Here is a 6,000-nt window from a genome sequence, read left to right on the forward strand (position 1 = left end):
GTGCTGTTCTCTAAGGAAGTCTGTATTATTTCCCTACAGTCACTGTTTGATGTACCAGAATATCTCAACAGAGATTTTTGTAACACTCTTATTTCTGTCAGGAATTCTTCCTATGTTGGACAGCCAGTTGCTCATTCCTCATCTTTACTGATGGTGCTCTTTGAAAAGCTGCAGGATGTCTTAATTTCACTTGAATTTTGGGTTAGAGGGTTAATTAGTGAACAAAAGACAAAGACAGAAAAATGTGACCTCTCTAGAGAATATACAGCCTCTTATCACATGCATAAGCAAGTATATCTGAGATGTTTTGGGCCATTTCTCCCTTGCCTTCTTGGCTGTAGCTCTTCCCAGTTCTTGCTAGACATACTCAGACATTTTTGTTGTTCCAGTAACATGAGAGAAGGTGGTTGATCATTAGTGTATCATGAATTACAGAGCACATAAAGACTAACAGGGCTACACTCACTATAGAACACTAAATAATGAATGTGGTTGATATCTGTTGAATGAGAAAGTAGAATAACAGAAGAGGTCTACTGTTAAAGCTGTGTTTTCTTTGAGATACAATATAAATGAGCTGCTTGAGAAGCAGATGACATTCCTAATTAATCCCCAGTGTAACTTTACTGGACTCTGTTGATTTGCATGAGATTAATTTTCTTAATTCTTTTGGGGAGAGAAAAAAAAAGTTGAGAATTACATAGCAGGAAAGGTGTCCAGTTATTTTCTTATGAATGAAACTTTTATGTCAGATTTAGTAGCTCAAGTGCTTTGGGAAGTTGGGAATGTTAAAGGGAAATAGAAAGTAGAATTTAAAGTTATCATGGATTGCAAATATTTAATGACTATTTTTTCCAAGTTGTATTATTAATGACTTGTTTTATTCAGATTGTGTAAACATAAGAAGGAAGCCCTTCCCTTCCTTCGGTATCCTAGAGCTTTTTCCTTAGAAATATTAGCTTGAGAGGCTTGTGTTCTTCTTTGGCTGTTTCTCCTATATTGAATCAGAGGTTTAGTGAAACTAATTCCTAAGGTGTTTAACCTCTTTTTAGGAAAAGTCACTCAGAGAAATAGATGAGAACTGTGCTGAGATCTTTCATTAAGCATGCTGTGTAACAGAGGTAGGATTCAGTGACAGAGGACTGGAACAATTTGAAACAGCCTTATTTCAAAAACTTCAGTGAGATATTTAAATAATCAGAGTTATTAGAAAATGTTTTAAAAAGAGATACATTGCAATAATTTAAAACCCTTTTATCACAAGGCAAAGGGACTGCACATCTTGCAAGCATTAACAAATCAAACTTAGTTATTACCCTACAGAGTAAGACTTGAAAGACATCTAGCAGTGACATGCAGCATGAATTTTATATTTGCTGAGTACCACATGAATAATCCACTGATTTCTGTAAGGCAGCTTTTCCCAGATGAGTGTATGGCATTTTGGCAGGAGATGGATTTCCTGATTTCCTGTTCTCCCTGCAGTGAATTCAGTATGGCCCAAGCATTTATTTCATCCTGCTTGTGCCACAGGTATTCACATAATCTCAGTTTCTTGATCACAAGAAACATTCAAATGCTGCTTGTGTTATGATGGGCCTCACTACAATGAAGTTCCCTTGAATTTCCAAGTAGTTGAGATGTGAAAAAAAAGATATCCCAGCAGGAAGGCAGTAGTGCAGATAAGTTAGTTCAAGTAGTGTTTGGAACTTGCACAGTTTTGTTTCTGCTTCCTAATCATCAGAAGACACAAACTACTGTTGTAATGCGAGACTTTAAAAAAAAAGAGGAAACACAATTTAACTACCTAAATGAGCTCTACCTCAAGTGAATTAGATGCTGTGTATTTCTACCATTTAGGTAACCTTAGGTACTTATGTATTATTTCAAAAATTAGTTAAGGGTGAAGTTCACCTAAATATTTTTCACTTATTTTCTATCAATAATTAATCAGGAGAAATTTTGTACTAATTTACAAATGTGATATTGCCTAAGAAAACCCATGTACAGAACACCTTCTAGTGTGGGATATCACAAATGTAAAAGCATTTTGGCTCATAGGCCACTTGGCTGTGTTCAACTATTTAATATGAACTATCATGTTGCATAAAGTGCCAGACCAGGAGCTCCCACGGCAATATAATTTTGCAATTACATGACAGGCCATGGATTGAAAATCGCGACTTTTGCAACGACAACAAAACTGGATGCTGTGAAATTCAGGTAATCATTTGTGAGAACCATTTACCTGTAAAAGGAATGTTTTTCTTCCTGCCCATAGTGTTGGGTGACATATTCATTAAATAATTCAATCCAGTCTGTTCTCATAACCATTTAGGTGACCTTAAGAACATCCCCCTTTAGCTGCTTGGAGCCTTTGCTCAGGTTCTGCAGAACCTCAGAGCTACCCAGGTTCCTTAAGCCAGACAGTCACATGTATGCAAAGCACAACTAACAGGTCTTTAATCTGACTCTCATTAAGACAGGAAGGAAAACAAACAAACAAAAAAAAAACAAAAACAAAACCAAGAAAACAAAAAAAAAAACTAAAAAAAGCCCCCAACAGCTTAATTCTGCAGGAGAGACAGGTAAAATTAACTTATACACAGGTATTTATGGTTCGCTAAAGAAGGACAGAAATTTGAGCTACAAGATGGTTTGCTTGAGGTTTTTATGCAAAGGCCATATTTTGCTTCTGCAAGCAAACAAACACGAATTTGGCCTCAAGGCTGTTTATTCAGTGTTTGTGTATCAGCACTGTTTCTGATGCAATCTATTTAGCATTAGGGTGAGATTAAGAGGAACTATCTTAGTTAACTGAAGATGTCACAATGACAAGCTGGATTTCATCCTGCACTAAACAAAGATTAAGATGGCCCTCAGGTACTTGGAAAAAAAGAATTTTTGATGAAGACTGTGTATTCAACAAAAAAAAGCTTAATTAAGAATAAAAAACCCTATCACTGTAAAGTTTTATACCCTCTTTGAAAAAGCACTTTAACAAAAATTTGAACCTCCCTCTGAGTATATGGAGTTTAGCTGAATGTTTGAAGCCTTACCAAATTCCCAATTCTCAAACCTGCTCTGAGGAAAGAGCAAGCATACTCATACTAATTTCAACGTACTTCCTTTATGCTTTCTCAGTTGACCACTTAATAAAAAATTAAAAGAAAACAAAACAGAAATAAGTGCAATTTTTTCAAAATTTAGATACAGAATACTTCCCTGGATACTTCTGCTCTTTCTACCTCTGTTACAACTGCCAAAGAGAACCTACTGCTGAAGAAAAATGAGCAAAAAATTAGCTCATTCTTTTGAGCTAATGAGGAGTGAATTAAAGGAACATGATAGGAATGTTCACAGAACTGGCAACCTGTGGTTCAAATCCCCTTTCTGGGTGTACCATTTCTAGAGCAAGAAGAAGTAGCTCTGACGGAACAAGATGTTATATTTACAAAAGGCATTCAGGAATTGGTGTGAGCAGCAACAGTTTTGGGAATGGTGAGGAGAGGAAGACTGTAGCAAGGCAGCAGAGCTGAAGAGAAGAATCCCAATGGAAAGCAGTAGGCCAGACTGCAGTACATCAGCTCTATCAACGCATTCTAGATATTCTAGGGAAAACAAATGCTGTAACATAAAATGCTCTTTTACTGCTCACTTAATTCATGTGGAATTGTGGTTTCAATTCTTTTGCTCTCCAATATGTTGAGCAAATGCAAGAACACAGACATAGAAATAAAATACAAGAGTGTTTCCCTTGAACATGTATTAACACTGTTAACACCAGAAAAAATAAACTGGCCTGTGTTCTGCTATCTTGTAATAATAAAGACTATTTAGAACATGTTTGTACCTGTTGAGGAAATAAATTAATGTGAACACGCAAGCCTGGCAGAGGAAAGAATTCTTTTCCAACTTTGTGTCTTGCCTGGTAGCTATTAAAACTTCCCTTTTGAAAATAAATGGTTTGTTTATTTAAGAACAATTATATTACCATTTTTAATTACAACACTTTCACATGCTTTTCATGTGGCCAGAAAGATTTATTGCACAAAAAAAGGCCATGGAAAAGTGGTGGAAATTAAATACAATATTTGCATATTGCTGACAGTATGCTAGATGCTTCCTTGTTCTGAAGAGCATTCAGTCCAAATAAACATATAAGTGCATTAGAAGATGTACAAAGACAGATTTGATTCTTCATTTTATGATTTACAGTATAGAAAATGAGTCAAATGTTATGTCAGAATATGTCAGAAGAACCCTAACTCAGCCAAAAGATTTCATTAGGGTTCTTATAAATAAAGAGGATGGATTTATGCTGCAGTACATAAAAAAGTCTATCATAGATTTTATAAGCACAATCTGTACATTTTGAAAGTCTTTTCTTTTTGCATATGCTAAATATCCAACTTTCCTATATATAAATCCTCCTTATCTTTTATTTTGGTGGAATGTGATCTGCCTTGATACTCTCCAAATTCAGGAGTTACTCTTTCCATGTTCCTGTGAAAAACTAAAGATGTTTTTACAATTTCTACATAAAGGCATTCTGTTTTTTTTCCCAAATAATTAAAGCTTTCTCCTCTTAGAGTGAAAAAATAATTTGAAAATCATTACAGGAAATACTGTACAGGGATGTGCTAAAGGCTAGAAATCTCTAGCACAGTATCAACTGATACATCAAGAAAAAGACTGGATTATCTAGAATATCTGGTATTACCACGAAAAGAAGAGGCCTTAAAACCTCTATGCTGCAGATTTTCATTGGCACAATTTTTACATTATAACATGATTTTAGCTGCCTGTATGCTGCTTTTCCTCCACACTTTTTTGTTTGTTTGTTTGGTTTTTTTGTTTTGTTTTTGTTTAGGTGTAACATGATTTATCTTTATGAGTGAGATTGTTTCATAAGAACTCTCTTTCCTCCCTCCTAATTGTTCCAAACATCTTCTTCTCTTATTCCATGAAATTCTCTTAAGGATTCTTTACGAACTTTTGTTTCAGGAGGATGAAAATGGAAGGAAAAATTGCCATGCAATTCAGCTGACCTGTACTCGTAGCAATGTGGTTATGAACTGACCTTTACCAAAACTTAGTTTAAATTATGTTAAGCATGATTGAAAGTGGCTGCCATGTTCAAAATTGTATTTGGAGAGAGGGACAGAGAGTGGCAGTTCAAGCACAAAAGCAAAATTATTTTAGGAAAGCAAGTTTAGGTCCATATTCTTTTTTTAACTCTTCATTTGCATCTGCTCAGGAGAAATGGACTACATTTCATTGGATAGCTTTCTAGAGAGTATTCCTATCTTCTCTATAGTGCATAGATTAGTGCAGCAAGCACTAATCAGCAACTCTTGTTTTTACTGGGTATTCGAGTCTATTGTAGTGCCAGGCACAAAAGCTAGGGGTAGGCAAAGTCTCTCTTACCATTATTCTTGTACAAGGAAAATATGGATGTGCAGCTTGAGATGGAAAAAAGCCCGGAGAACCTAGACAAGTACACAGGAAAAGGAGAGGAAGGGACTGAACAGGACATGCAAATTTAGAGAATTGTAAAGTCTAACAGATACGAAAAGAGAAATTTATAGTATCAAGCACTAAGAACCTGTAAAATAACAGATTTTTGTAGCACATGAAATAGACTTCCCTCTACACATGCCGTCTGTTAAAAGCTTAGCTCACATTAAAATTAGTTGCAGCTTTTGTTAAAACTCCAAATGTCAATATAATAAAGTCCTTTAAGAAAAAGAAAAAGAAAAAGGCATTACAGTGACCAAGAAGGAGAATGGCATAATTACCGACTGTAAAAATGTTAGATTGAAATGTTGAGACCAGCCCTGGAAATGCTTCAGATAATCCACTTCTCTATGCTGGATTCAGTTGATTGTATCCTGGTAGCACCCTTCTTTTTCTTCAGTTCCTTGCCTCATTCTTTAAACCTTTTATGTATGGTATGTATACAGCACATACAACCATTGCATCAGGGATTTACAGGAA

Source organism: Sturnus vulgaris, chromosome 4, assembly GCF_052056855.1.
Source record: "Sturnus vulgaris isolate bStuVul1 chromosome 4, bStuVul1.hap1, whole genome shotgun sequence".
NCBI lineage: Eukaryota > Metazoa > Chordata > Aves > Passeriformes > Sturnidae > Sturnus > Sturnus vulgaris.